General features: G+C 45.9%; 1 protein-coding gene across 2 annotated transcripts in view; it reads right to left on the bottom strand.

Annotated features, from left to right (window-relative positions):
• Positions 1-15,760, bottom strand: part of pHCl-1 (pH-sensitive chloride channel 1) — a 94,161-nt gene that overhangs the window by 71,784 nt on the left and 6,617 nt on the right. Inside the window, exon 1 of one of the 2 annotated variants that reach the window (XM_084606293.1) lies at positions 11,699-12,101. The exons of the other annotated variant lie outside the window; for it this stretch is intronic. The gene's annotated coding sequence lies outside the window, so the exon portion shown is untranslated. Of the gene's footprint in view, positions 1-11,698; positions 12,102-15,760 lie in introns of those variants that run through there. 2 annotated transcript variants of the gene reach the window in all.

The raw sequence follows: 15,760 nt of genomic DNA, 5'->3' as shown, positions 1-15,760 counted from the left end.
TCGCCCTGCCTATTTAACCTATATGCAGAGTGCATCATGAGGAAGGCCGGTCTGGACGAGTCTTCAGCTGGAGTGAAGATCGCTGGAAAACGCATCAACAACCTTAGATATGCGGATGATACCACTTTAATGGCAGAAAGTGAAGTGTATCTCAAGAGACTTTTGATGCGCGTACAAGAAGAGAGTGAAAAGTTTGGGCTTAAACTGAACATTAAAAAGACGAAGATCATGGCGTCTTGCCCTATCAAGTCCTGGAGCATCAATGGACAAGAAGTGGAAGCTGTGACAGATTTTCTGTTCTTGGGCACCAAGATTACCTCGGAAGGAGACTGCAGCCATGAAATTAGGAGACGCCTGCTTCTGGGAAAGAGAGCAATGGTTAGCCTTGACCGCCTAGTAAAGAGCAGAGACATTAGTCTGCCAACCAAGATCCGTATAACCCGTGCTATGGTCTTTCCAGTTGTGATGTATGGATGCGAGAGCTGGACTGTGAAAAAGGCTGACCGCCGAAGAATTGACGCGTTTGAATTGTGGTGCTGGCGAAGACTCTTAAGAGTTCCTTGGACTGCCAGAAGATCAAATCAGTCGATATTGTCGACCATAAACCCTGACTGCTCATTGGAGGGTCAAATTCTAAAGTTAAAGCTCAGCTACTTTGGTCATCTGATGAGAAGAGAGGAGCCGCTGGAGAAAGATTTGATGTTGGGAAAGGTTGAGGGTCACCGGAGAAGGGGTAGGCAGCGAACGCGAAGGTTAGATGGCATTCTCGAGGCATTGCAGATGAAGCTATGTGATGTTAAGAAGATAGTGAGAGACCGGAAAGCGTGGCGTGACATGGTCCATAGGGTCACGAAGAGTCGGACACGACTGAACGCCTGAACTGAACTGATTTCCGGGTGGCTATCGTGCTTTGGAGGGGAGGGGTGGTAGTAGAAAGAGATAAAAGAAGGAAACCAAGCAAAAGAAAAACAAAGAGCACACACTACGATGGTGCCGGGAAGCTTGTAATAAGAATTAAGTTGCAAAAGAAGACGAGTGAAAAGCATAAGAAAAAATATTTTTAGACTGCTAGCGCTTTCTGGTTAATTATAAATTCTCTAGAATAACTGTGGAGTGTTTCTTGCATACCACCGACGGGTAATTTCGTGGCACACGCATTGCCACGAAAAAAAAAAAAAAAGAAGAAGAAGAAAGGAAGAAACCACTTTTTGTTCGAACTTCCTCAATGCCCGGAGTCTTGCACTGCGTCATCCAGCAGAGCGGCTTTTGCGTTAGCGCGAATTAAAATGAATTTTGAAAAGGTTATTAGGGCTGATGAGCTTCTTTTCGTTAGAGTCTCTTCAGCTTCATTTTTACTTCTTCCTCATGATCGACTGTATTGAGGTAATCAAGCAGGCGGTTCAACTAACATTCAGAAGGATTCTTCGCTAACAGAATAAATATTTTGAATTAGCATTTCGATCTTATTTTGTTTCAGCTATTATGCTATTGACGCGTGTGATTAAGGAACAAGTTTGCACTCAACTCCTCCGAAGGCAGGGAATTATTTCCACTCGCCTTTGTGCTTCTGCCGTTTTCATCCAATGTCGACACACCCTATAGAGCTTTTCCATATCTCAGTTTCATCAATGTGAGGCTTTCCGTTACAATAACGTGTAATCGTATGTGTACCAAAACGATATTCTGATTTCGAAAAATGGACCAAATCAGTTCAAGGTGAAGCTGTCGCTCACTACTGACGGGCTCTTTTGAGAGCCCTTATTCAGGGCACGGAGCACGCCGTCACGTGATTTTTTTTTTTTTCATTTTTGGGCCCTTTTACCTTACCCTCAAGCAGGGCGATGGTACGGTATGTGAATAACCTGGGTTCGACCCTTTTCAGGCGATCAACATCGTCTCAACGCGCACCTGCGCATTCTAACCACTGTTTAAAAGTATTTAATTACGGTTCATTAATTAGTAAAGCAACCGGAACAACACAGCAATAGCGTGTACTTTACACTTAACTTATGGCAACAACACTGACACTTTGAAAGAATGCCTTGGTTTTCAGACGTTGATGCATTTAAAATAAGACAACTTGTTTAAATGCACGTTTCGGTCTCTGTACCGAGTATTTCAACGACCACTTCAAAGGATTTCGAAGAATAATGACCAAAAACAGCAAAAAGCTTGCAGGGAAAAAACATCAGCAGTCCGCCATGGAGAACGTCGCCCGTTAAAAAGTTCTTTTTTTTTTTTTTTTAATGGGCACATATTATAAATTATTTGAACTTTATATAGTAACTCGAACTGCTGTTTAGAGTCAACGGAAAACTAAAAAGGACGAACAAGACGATGCCGTGCAGGCTACTGAAGCGAAGGCAAAGTACTTCTCTAAAGTCCTGCAGACCTAAGAGTTCCGGCCCCTTTTTCTGCAAGTAACAAAAATTGGGCTCATAAGGCGGGCCGGAAGGTCGTTGCGAACTCAACCACCTTTTCTCACGCGTTGGAGTGCTTATTCATGACGCCGAATTTTCTCTGCAAGAGCTATCGTGCTACGTCATCCACATTCTTCTTTGTAACACCACTTCAAGCCAGAAAATTTATATTCATGGCGGCCCACCTATTAGTTCTTCTAGGAACGATGAAAGAAATGAAAAAAAAAATATAACGTGATTCAATATAGCCGCCAGTGCGAATTTGCCGCCTTATACAGTCTTTCGACACGGCGCATACCAACGTTGCATTTACAACGAGCTTTTTGCATGGTTCGCGCTCACTTTCTGTTCTGCGTGGCACAAAGGCTGTGCAGTTATTCGTAATAATGTGCTTCAAAAGGACGACTTGTTTTCAGTTTCAAGAAAATTACACGGGTGCATTTTATTCTGCTTACGGGCAGAAATGCGAAAGCATTGCGAGTTCCCTGCCTCGTTTCGTTATGAACTCGTTCTTCGTTTCATTACTGTCCCGAGGTGTAAAACATTACTTCATTATATTTAAATTTATTTGCTTTCCTTTCCTTCCTTTTGTTTTTGTTTATTTTTGCTTTGCTTCCATTTAATGGTTTGTTTTTATCTTTATATCGATTTTTTTTTTCCTTTGGGCTAGCGCACTGCGAGCGGGCGGCAGCCGTTGACATTTACCTCGACTTCCCGAACGCCGTAGTTGCCCTTTCCTTCAACGCCCACTGGCGTCCTTACGCTTGACTAGGATAACTATGGGCTGGCTCTCAGGAAGTCTTCATAAAGTAGTGATTATCCCGCTAAGCTGGGGCATAGAAGGGTAGACAGTTCAGTTCAATTCAGTTCAGTCGTTCAGTCGTGTCCGACTCTTCGTGACCCTATGAACCATGTCACGCCACGCTTTCCGGTCTCTGACTATCTTTCTAACATCCCATAACTTCATCTGCAGCGCCTCGAGGATGCCATCTAACCATCGCGTTCGCTGCCTACCCCTTCTCCGGCGACCGTCAACCTTTCCCAACATCAAATCTTTCTCCAGCGACTCCTCTCTTCTCATCAGATGACCAAAGTAGCTGGGCTTTAACTTTAGAATTTGACCCTCCAATGAGCAGTCAGGGTTTATGGTCGACAATATCGACTGATTTGATCTTCTGGCAGTCCAAGGAACTCTCAAGAGTCTTCGCCAGCACCACAATTCAAACGCGTCAATTTTTCGGCGGTCAGCCTTTTTCACAGTCAAACTCTCGCATCCATACATCACAACTGGAAAGACCATAGCACGAGTTATGCGGATGTTGGTTGGCAGACTAATGTCTCTGCTCTTTACTAGGCGGTCAAGGCTAACCATTGCTCTCTTTCCCAGAAGCAAGCGTCTCCTAATTTCATAGCTGCAGTCTCCTTCCGAGGTAATCTTGGAGCCCAAGAAGAGAAAATCTGTCACAGCTTCCACTTCTTGTCCCTTGATGCTCCAGGACTTGATAGGGCAAGACGCCATGATCTTTGTCTTTTTAATGTTCATTTTAAGTCCAAACTTCTCACTCTCTTCTTGTAAGCGCATCAGAAGTCTCTTGAGTTCCACTTCACTTTCTGCCATTAAAGTGGTATCATCCGCATATCTAAGGTTGTTGATACGTTTTCCAGCAATCTTCACTCCAGCTGAAGACTCGTCCAGACCGGCCTTCCTCATGATGCACTCAGCATATAGGTTAAATAGGCACATCCCGTCCACGCCGAGACAAGAAATGCTTTCGCGTTAAAAACTGATCGCACATCGTGTTGTTCGTGGCTACGGCTTGACAGTCGGTAATAAGCACTATACTGTGTTAAAGACGTATAGATAAATACAATTTATTCAGAAGGTAATATATGTGTATTCTTGAATAGCTGATGTAAGCTTCTTGAATTCTTTAATAAATGATGAAAATTTGCTTCAAACCGTCTGTTGTTGTTGTTGTTTTTGTTTTTGGAAAACCGAAAGCCCTTGATAACCAGCAGTATTCAATAACGTTTTTCGTTATGAAGCAATGTTTACGATGTTTAGTATTCAGTTCTCGTTGTTTGTTCGGATATGAGCATCAATCGACATTCTCGTCATAATACACTCATAGATTAATAGCCTGCTTGATCTCTTATACTCAAGAGGTCTCTCTAAATACGGAACCGGAAACCACACACAGTAAAATACTGACAAGAAATCCCTTGCGTCGCCAGCACCGGAAAACAAAATAAATACTTAATTAGCAAAGCAAGCTGCATCTATTTGTTGTTTAACTGGTTTCATCGTAACCCTTCCTTTGTTACTTGCTTAAACAAACATCTCGTTAGAAGAGACTGACTTGAGCAAGCAGTGGAATGTAGGCAGCTTTTTTGGATATATGATCATTCAACGTGTTTGTTTTTTTGTTTTGTTTTTCAAGTAACGTGGCACTATACAAGTGTACACTGACATAAATATACTGGACCACATCTCAAAGCGTCTCGTCAGTTTTTTTTATGTTAAGCCGTACAGCGGTGCCTGGAAATGCTGGCAGCTTATTGGCACGAAGACACGGTAGTCATCCAAGCTGTTTGCGTTCGCCTCGCACCGACAAGGCGAGGCGTTACTCATTCCACGGGATACAAAGTGGTGATTTCGGCGCTCCGGTGGACGGCCTAGCGAGACAAAAATAGGACATGGCTGCACTCTTTTGCTGCGACAGACATCCCCCTTTGCATAATTCGGCAGCAGTCCGTCGCCAGAAGCACTGTATTACCACACATGAAAATTGAAGCAGGAAGCCAACAGTTCCTACGTACACGTTTCAAATTGAAAACAAGGACACAGAAACATAAGGAGAGTTTTGGACGGACCCATAGCCCCATATATAGTACTTGTTTTACACTACTGGACAAGAGCTTTAACGCAGAAGAAGGTTTGCATGAAAAATCGGTGACTAATACTGATTATTTCTTGTTGATAACATCTTCAAAAGCCGCTTGTGCATTGTCAGCCATCTGAAATATTTGTATTACCGGATTTACTTAGATATGTGTTATTGCCGTAATGTGCATTCTATTTGTTGTTTGTTTTCAATGTAAGCGTTCTGTATGCCCACCTGCTTTAACCCCTAAGGAGACCTGCAATATTGAAAAAAAAAAAATAATAATATCGGCACCTAGTTAAGTTGCTTGATATGAGAATAAAAATGCGTGTTTATAGCCTAGACTTACTAGATGGCCTGCTGTTGCTAACGTTAGATTTTCTTTTTGGTTTTGTATTAACCATATTTGTGAGTAATTGAAATCTTGGAACATAACCTTGTAGTGAAGGTCATGCGTTCACCAAGCCGTTTAAAGAAAAATATATTGTGGTACTGTTGCTTCTGTTTCTAAGCTACAAATCTGCTGCTGCTAAAGACAGGCCTGTCCTCGTCCACTATGACTGCGTAAATGTCTACGATTACAGTCTTTGATCTTTTGTTTCTATTAATACTCTATAAGAACAAATATGGGGGGCACTGGCGGCAGCCACACCGCGAGCGCACGGCACGACACCGAGGCGTTTAGTGCGATATTAGGACTGTCGGTTTGCGTTAATATCTGTGATTACAGTATTTAGTGTTCAATTTTTAGGGCGAAAGCCTTTCTAGGCTCATGAAATGAGCGAGAGATGTGCGCAAGACGTGCACGGGATCTGTATGGTAGATGCTTGGGCTTGTTGGTACGAAAAATGAGGGATCTGTGGTCCAACAGTAAAATGCTGAATATGATGCGCTGATGTGTCACTTGTCAATTATCCAGATGACTTCACCCGAAAAATAAAAATCTCCATCCCTCGGATCCCCAGCCGAGCGCTTTAACCAACTGCGCCACGCCCAGGATCCGGCAAAGCACATCATAATTCTCTTTGTCTACCGTGAGGATGAAAGCAGAGATGAATTTGACGCTTCAGTTAGCGATAATGACAATGATGATAGTAGAAATGATAACGACAGTGCATTTAGTTTATAATGATAGTGAGAGCGAACGCGATGCACCGTGAGCAGCAGTACGCTCTGGCTTTCGCGTTTCTGCAGTGTACATTTCCCAGTGCTTTCGGAACTTATTTTTTAAGGAATGCATTATAAAGGGGAAGATGGGCACCAGCGGCAGCTGAACCGTGAGCGCACGACGCGAGATCGAGGTGTTGACAGCGAAACCAGAACTGTCGGTTTCCCAGTTCTTCGGTGGACTGGCTTCTCTGAGCACAAACCCCATTACAGCTTATTGGTTGGTTTGATTTTTTTTTTTTTTTGGGGGGGGGGGGGGGGGGGGGGTCTAACGTTCCAAAGCGACTCGGGCTACGAGAGACGCTGTAGTGGAGGACTTGCTTTTCGCCTTCATCGAAAAGCGGCCGCCGAGGCCGGGATTCGATCCCGAATTCTTGGGAACAGCAGACGAGCGCCGTAGCCACTGCGCCACCCCTGCAGCATTACAGCTTTTAATAACAAGTCGAACACGCCAGTAACAAGTGCTTGAACGGTGTTTTCAACAAAGGGGACAACCGGACGCTTCCAGAAACAATATAAGTAAACTACAGATTACAGAAGCCTCCAAGTCAATAAACAACTATTAACAGTATTCCTACAACCAAGCATAACAGCTAGCACAGTTCCTTTAAGTAGCTACCACGTGGAACATTGTTAATAAGAAAAATGTCTAACATTCCGTTACACACTGCAAGATATACTTCACGGTGACGCCCTCAGGTGAGAGCCCCGGAGGATCGCGCTAGCACATCATACAAATAAACAAAAATTTGCTAAATAATTTTTTTTACACCACAGCGCAGAAATGAACGCAGCTCTATGTTAACAGCTGGAGAATAAGTTGAAATAGAGCGCGAGAATGTTTGTGACGTCATTTCGAAGCTGATGTCTTTTTGAAACGCAAGGAAAAAATTGTGCTTGTATCTCGGACACACCCTCCAAATGTATAGCTGCTCAAACAGCTAGGTCTCTCTGTATTCCCGCAAGCTTCTCCTATAGGCCGACATGCTCCTGCATGAGCTACATTGCTCGCAAATGCAGTCGTTCAGCTGCTTAGACAGCTCCGAATAGAAGACAGGTCACAAATGGAATCTTATGAGAAGTGCTTATAGAGCTGGAGGTCGACGATGGCACTGGCAATGCCCCCCCCCCCCCCTCCCCCTCCCGGGGCATGGATGGATGGAATATAGGAGCGTCCCCTTTGAAACGGGGTGGTATCAGTAGCTATCATGTTCATTTTTCTCCCTATATCTTAATTATTGATTTAGAATAGTTAACTAAACCATCATTCTATTTATTAAATTTTGTTCCTACATTACTAACATTATGTCACTTCTCTGCTTTTAAGCCACCAATCTTCCAGTCGTTTTTTTTTTTTTTTTTTGCTAGTTTCCACCGCCGGTTTATTTACCCGGCCACTGTTATCTCTAAACCCCAGAGCTTCAGGAACAGTGATTGCGCCTGCACCAACTTCCGGATGGATACCATTACATTCGAGTATAATGTGGGCAATTGTTTCACTGGAGTTTCCACATACAGCACATGCGTCATCTCCATTGTTAAATTTCTTTTTGTAGCTGCGTGTTCTAAGGCACTCTGATCTAGCTTCAAAAAGGGCATCCGGCAACCTCGAGCGCCCCCTATGTTTGATAGAGCTTTATTGGCCTATACTTCGTGATTCTAATACTGTCTGTACTGGCAATAGTTTCGCACAGTGCGTTGTGGACAAGTCAGCTGAAGTGCTATGAAGATCTATTCAACAGAGATAAATGCCCTGCCTGTCCAAGTAAGCAAAACAATAACCTTCATAACAATTAAACTCTTCGTAGCGAGAATTGCATGCTACGCCGCATTAGAGTTACTAGGAGTTTAGCCTGCTCGAGTTGCTGCTGCAAAATGCGATGAAGAATCATTCCTCTCTTAATTTCTCATTAAGTAAACTACTTCAATGCAGAAGAACTTCCTGGTTCAAATTAGTAATTGTTGTGTTTGGGCCGCGTTTAGGAAACCCATTTATGATTGATTGGTCTGCTCCTCGTGACTAGCAGCGGCCGCTAGTCTCGTCATGACTGTTGTCCAAAAAACGGTGTCCTAAACCGGCGAGACTGATGAAACGCAAAAAAAAACAAACAAACAAACAAAGGAACAGAAAATGAGTTTACAAAATGCAGCCTCTCGAGTTCACACCATCGCATTTCTCTGGTAGAGTGAGCAATTAGAATTATACCCGAGTCACAAATAGCTCAGTTTAGCAGAGATATCAAAGTGGTTTCATACATATTAGCTTCCAACAGCTTTCATTTCATCCAACAGCTATCCATGCAAGCATTGTTCAGTGGCACGCTCCGGATTTCGGAACATGCCACTGACAGGCCAGCCGTTAGACAAACTGGTGAACCATTGGAAAGTGTATCAAAAGAAAAGATTTCGAAGCTTAGGCGGTTGCCAAAAGAGGCCTTTACCCTCGGCGAGTTTTCACTGAACATGGGCTTGACTGCGCAGAGCAGTTGGCTTTGCGCTGGCACATTCGTGTACGATGTCTCCGCTTTTCGAAATAAGAAGCAAATTGCCTGTTTTTGTCTTGGTTGCACCGAGTCCACCCATGTTTTCCGGAAGCAGAAGGTGGATATTATGGCATTGAAACATTTGAAGAGCAAAAGGTGGAGCATGATTGACTGCATTGAAACTTTTGAAGAGCAAAACGTGGAGCATGATTGACTGAATTACATCAAGCACGGCCGGCACAGAAGTGGTCTTGCGTAAACTTTTGCGACCGGAATGAATGCCTCCCCCCACCCCGCCCCCCTCCCCCACCCGAGCGAAAGAAAAAAAAACGAGGAAATGCAGAAGTGTTCGAATAATGACAAAATACCACGCCAGTTGTGATTGATTTCCCTAGATCTTAACCGCCAGATAGCAAATCCAGAAATGCACTGAAAACCATCCCATTACATGTGCATGGTTTATTTTGTTCTCTTTCACTTCTACATGTCCACGCGCATATTTCCAGGCATAAAAAATTAGTGCGTTACAATTGCACACACGCATTTTAGTTTTTTTGAAGCAGTACCTAACCAGTGGCATTCAAAGCGATGTGCGCCGTTGAATATAGGACGGCTGCCAGGTCTGCAAGTGGCTCTACCATTTCCCACCGCGTTGCCTCACACTATCGCTTGTGGTACGCTTCAGTGCCCTTCGCACCCTTTCACGCCATGTCCTCCACATTCCTTTTGTATCACTGTGCCATCACAGCGGAGCACGGAAGTTCCTCTATCTTATGCACAACGCTAAAGACAACCACCTGTAAACAGGGTTTTTCGTAGCTTTCTTTCATAAAGCACCTGCATGTTTTTTTAACCCTAAAATGCGCCGAACTAACTTCTGTGCACTCAATTAATAAAAAAGTCAGCGAAACAGATGAGCTGAGTAACGAAAACGCATTCATAACACCGACAGTCCGATGTCACAGCTTTCGCGCACGGCAATCCGTCTACCAAAGCAGAGCCGGCCCGCATGCTGATCATGCAGTCGACCGCGCCAGTAATGAGGCGAAAAGCATCGCTACGCACGAAAGGCCGGGACCGTCCCGGGTGCCTCGTGGTGGGGGCCGAGGAGATTAGAGCTCGTCCGAGCGTGTCAGGCGTGCTCGCTCGTCGTTCTGTAGCACTTCGTGACGGCCTCGGGATTCACACACACGCACATCGACCGGTTCGAGATGAAGGAGCTTGGAAAGTTGCCGCACTGTTGAATAAATGAGTTGGCATAGCCAATTAGGAAGACAGGCAGCGATGGATTCTAAGTTTACCATGGAGAAATGACGTGCAGACTGTTCTTTTTTTTTTTCCTAGTATCCCACCTCCTACGTGCGCAACTTCACTCCGCAATGTATCGCGCCGCATTTGGGATTCATTTTCGCCCGCGCCGAATGCATCAACATTTTCTTGGGGGCGTTTGGAGAAAGCGTCCCACCGGTGGAGCCGGCGTAAGAAAAGAGTGGGGCCCCGGCGCGGGAGGCGAGTCCCATGTGAGGAGCGCGCTGCGCAGGCGTCGGTCGATGGTACGCTATTTCGGCGACATCGATTCGCGGCGCGACGCACCTTGTGCGCTGATGGCGCGCGCACACTGCATGGCGGTTCCTGCCGCTGGGCAACCGCTGTGGGGCTCCCAGGACGCGGCGCAAATTGCGTCCGCCGGAGAAGTTCCGGCCACTGCAGAGAGAGGTGACCCAGTTGCCGGAAGGAGTGCTGCCCATAACGATGCTCCCGCGGGAGCGACAAAAGGTGTCGCTTATAGAACCGGAGCACGCCTCCGATACGGGTAGCTTGTGTGCGCGCCTGTATATACATCGGTATATATACACACGTACGCGTGAAGCCCATCATTGCTAGGCCCCAAAAGAGTTTCGAGCACAGAACGAGAGCATTACTAGACACGATTCTCCCAAGATGGCAGAAGACCCCCCCGTCGTTAGTCTTTTTTATGTTAGGAACTTTCCTGCTTACAGCTGCGGGTCGCAGTATCCGACTGGCTGTCAGCGCGGGCGACAGTTTCGTACAAAGCCATCTCGAGTGCCTACATCCCAGTACATGATTTGCAAGCGATGATTCCCTCGTGACTCCTAAATGAATGAACGACACTTCTGGCGACTGCCACTCCTGGTCTCGTGGAACAATGCAGTGATCGCTGCGTGGTTGCAAAGAGCTCCTTTCACCGATGCCGAGCGATAGGCGCGGATTTATTTCGAGATCCTGACGCAGCTATACGCGTTGGCCACCCCGCCGAAGGAAGGGTGGCCTGTAGTAGAGAGAGGAAGGAAACAGGCTGGCACCGCGGTCCTGGACACGCTGTGCACCATGGGCCGGTTCCCGGCCAAGTTGCGTCACGGCAGGGATGCATCGCGCACAGCAAACGACGCCGACCGCTCGTCAATGACTCCGGAGGTCACTACGCTGAATGAATGCGTCTTCGCGCCTCTGCACTGCAACTTATTGCACGGGGCCGGCTGTCGCGAGCCTCACTAGGGCGCGTGCACTACGCACTCTTTTTGGCTCGAGGCCACGGTGACGAAGGTGTCTGCGGTTGAAACCAACAACGTAGCTGTCCGCGGGACCCGGTGGCGCAGGCCGTAGCATCGCGCACGCAGCAAAAGCACGCGCGCAGGGCGATCCGGGATGATCGGGTCAGTGCTTTAAAAAGGGCTGGGCGTGCCTAGTGGTGGGGGTTTACCGCAATCGATGCGCTGCTCACCTCCGAGCCGCTGGCCTTGGCGCCGGGCCGCCGGGCGGCATCCACGGGGGTCACCGACGCGCCCTGCTGCCCGCCATTCCGCGGCAGCAGCTGCTCACTGGCCGTCGGCGACGCCCGCGACGGTGCGAGCCACGACGCGGATCTCGGCTGGCGCCATCTGCTGCGCGGCCCAGGCTCCAGCTGGCGCACACCGACCGCGGGCTGGCGCGCGCACGCAGCCCGGGCCCTGCCGTGGCGCTGGCGTCTGGCGCTAATGGTGCGCTAAGCTGCGGCACAGCCACCGCTACCGCCGTACCGGCGCTGTCTGGGGCCACTATGTAGCGGTCCTTGTCGCCGGGTTTGACGCAGGGGCCACGCCTGGCGCATTGACGTTCACGCGGACACTACCACGTTGCGGGAGCCGCCTGCCGCGACGTGTGTTACACCTACGGGATGCGGAGAATGAAGGAGATTGCGGTAAAGACGGAGGCGCAGAAGCCGAGAAGTTGGAGACAACGAATCCTGCATACCAGTAACAGAAGTAATGTAAGAAAAAATATAACTGTATACCGCCACTTCAAAACTGAATTTTTGTTGATTCATGCGGAGAAGGTTTGGAGGGGCGAGAGGGGAGGAGGAGAGGGGGTATGGTCATTTTAGTTCTGCCAGATTGTGCCTCAGAATCAGAAAGGTCTGCCTGGGCTTAAAGCTTGGCCCTCCCTCCTTTCGCAGATATCAGGTGTAACAATAAAGAAAGTATAAAAATAGGCATTTACAGCACACACTGCCATCAGCTTGCGCCCTTAAGTGTGCCAGCCATGATTAGATCCGTATTTCTTGGACACTCTGCAAATGTGAGCAACGTGCTGCAACGGAACACTTTACTTTGCATTACAATATTATTCTTGTAGCTAGTCGACAAAACAAAATGTGCTCAGCTATTAAAACAACATGCCAGGCATATGTTCAGTTGGATTTCAATGCAAAGACTTCAGATGTAAAGTCGAGTTATAACGAGCTTCATTGTAGGGAGAGCTCGCTTGCTAGGGCTAGGTCAAGGTAGCACTTGCAGATCCTGGCTCGATCAGCTGGTGTTCGCGTCTCGTGCCGGCGCGCTTGCGCCAGGTCATCTGCTTCTTTACAGAGTATGAAATAGGTAGATGGCGTGAAATATTTTGTCCTGTTTCTTTATGGCCTCCGCTTCGACCCCAATGTCCCTGTTGCCTCTACTCTTGCCTCATGTCGGACCGCCTGGAAGGCCCGCTTGCCCTTGTTCTCCAGGCTAAATTTATTTAGGCGCTTAATTTGTTAACAAAAGCACAATTTCTCACTCACGCACAAAAATGCTCAAGGAAATTTCGGTTTTATTTTGTATTGTCTTTTTTGAAACTGAATGGGCTGCAGAACACATGGTAACGGAAAACAAGGAGCGAAATCTGAATCTGAAAGATTGGAAGGGTAAGGTGCAAATTAGTGTGACGTAAGCATGTTCTGACATTATAATGAGAATTTTTTATGCCGCGCACAGTTCAAGAATGATTTTCCTGCCGCCGTTAGGTATGCATCTCATTTGTGAAGGTGCAGTGGCTCTTAAAAATGGTTTCAAGTTTTTCGCAGAAACATGGCTTGCTTGCGCTGTAGCTCAGTTGAAAGTACGCGGAAGACAAATAACTATGCCTTAAACGGCAACAGAATCCGTTTTAGAATGAAAGCAATCGAATGTGTGAAGGCTGAGATTAAATCATGCCAAGCTGTTTTGCGTTAGCATTTAAATTGACGACGTAATCGGGAAATAAAACTGTTTCGGAATTCAGGCTCCATTGCAGCACACGGTGACGAGTAGAGACACCAATGATGCATTTCCAATACAGAAACGTTTACTCTGAGAAAGACGACAAGCGCTAGTGAAGGTAAAGGTAGCGAGGCGTGGTGATGGCCTGGTGGTGATGGCCTGGTGAAAAAACAAATTAATAGCACCTATATAACCCCCCTCTCATCTCTCTCTCTCTCTCTCTCTCTCTCTCTCTCTCTCTCTCTCTCTCTCTCTCTCTCTCACACACACACACACACACACACACACACACACACACACACACACACACACACACACACACACACACACACACACACACACACACACACACACACACACACACACACACACACACACACACACACACACACACACACACACACACACACACACACACACACACACACACACACACACACACACACACACACACTACCACGCTACTGTCATGTTTGAGACTTGAGGCACGTGTTCTCTGTTCGAAATTCTAAAGATTTTCCGGCAAAGAACACGCACCATATTTACTCAAGGCATCTGTGGACTGTTCATGAATATTTCCTGACAATATACTTACCCAGAGAACACACAGACAGACCAGCACCTAGACAGCTATTCTAAGATATGACAAGACACACAACATCAGAATGCGCACTCATGAAAAATTAATTTCTTGAGTGGCCATTTTTTTGCTAATTAGATAACGCAGAACGATTGGCGGTGTGTGCGCACAGGCGAAGTAGAGATGGGTCTTCGTGATAAGCTGTTTGCAAATTCTCACCATAAGTGCGCTACCAATCATATAATAGTATTGTGAATTCATCCAGCAAGACGAATTGAAGCTTGCCTAAGGCAGCGTTTTTACAGAAACTGTGATATTATGTTTTTTTTTTTATGGTGATGCACAGTACGTCAAACACTTTTTATTACTCAAAACGCTGTCGTAATGCGGGGATCTAAACGGTTTCGAAATGGTGGCGCCTGTAGAAAATGATATGGTTGAACTGGCACATAATTAAAGTTCTAACAAGCTCTAATGTTCTAGTAATTAGTAATATATATTGCCATTTATACAGATTGTCCACACTTACAAAACCTGTTTATATTTTGCACATAACGGTCACTTTTAGTGCAGAAGGAAGCAATTTTGTATGTATAGCACACCTTTTCTGCTTTCAGTTTAGAGAATAAATTATCATTTTACGCGATAGCGTATGCAACTCATTGCAGCGATAAGACGCCGCAGCCGTAGGAGGCGGACGACGAAAAAAGGGATGCGCACTGAAAATAGCGTGGACACTTAAGCTCCGCATTTAAGAGCCGAATACCCATGCTGATTCTCTTTCGCGTACATGCACTTTCTTTAAAGTAGTGGAAAGCCTTAAACCGTGCTATCACGTCTACAAGATAGCTTAAGCGTCCTCCCATTTTTTTTTCTTTTTTTTTTTTTACAGAAACATTACATGTTTACACAATGCAGAAAATATAAGTTGAAATACTTGAAAGGAATTCGACTTCAAAATGGGGCGTGCATTCGCTTAACGTCCGATTTTTTCTTTACACTTTTAAACAAGAGAATTAATGTATTAGCGTTTCTATAAGTGTTTCCCAGCTTTTTGCTGGGAGGTTCTCTTGATGAGATCTTCCACATTGAGCCGCCTGGGAATCATGCGTCTCTATTCACAGCAACTACAAATTACAGAGGCGGCTGTCAGCTATGGGCAGTCATAATCTCTAAATAATAATTTATTCCCTTCGTCTTAACTTTCACCGCTTAAGCTCAAATTAATAAAACTCGCAGCTGACTATAACTGCGGTAATGACAGTGGTCAGTTGGTTTACCAGCTGGTATGAGCTGACTCCCAACTGAAAGCCAGCTAGAGCCCGTTGATTCCACTTGACCACAAATTGGCACCAGCTGACTTCTTTCTGGAACGCACCTGAAATTATCTACTGCCAGTTGAATGCCAGCTGGGACCAGCTGAAACCAACTGAAACCAGTTAAAACTAGGTAAGAATATTTTGTATTTTGTTTTCATCCATTTTGACGAGTACTAAGCTTTGTATTTTGACTGGAGAAATATGAGGCTGGCTTTGGAATTAAGAGCACAATCCGACGAACAGCTTGTGGAGCATTGAGCTTTGCAATACATAGGCTCTAATTTTAACCATGAAAAATCAGAAAGATGATTTGACAATTTTGGGGACCAAACCTGGAGGCGCGCCATTTTTCTTTCAGCTATCGGGGGGCCCTTGAGAACTACGGGCCCGAT

This window comes from Amblyomma maculatum, chromosome 6 (genome assembly GCF_055883805.1).
Source record: "Amblyomma maculatum isolate TAMU_Amacu chromosome 6, ASM5588380v1, whole genome shotgun sequence".
Classification (NCBI taxonomy): Eukaryota; Metazoa; Arthropoda; class Arachnida; order Ixodida; family Ixodidae; genus Amblyomma; species Amblyomma maculatum.
Note: the sequence above shows the minus strand (reverse complement) of the source record. Positions and strands in the feature narration are given on the sequence as shown.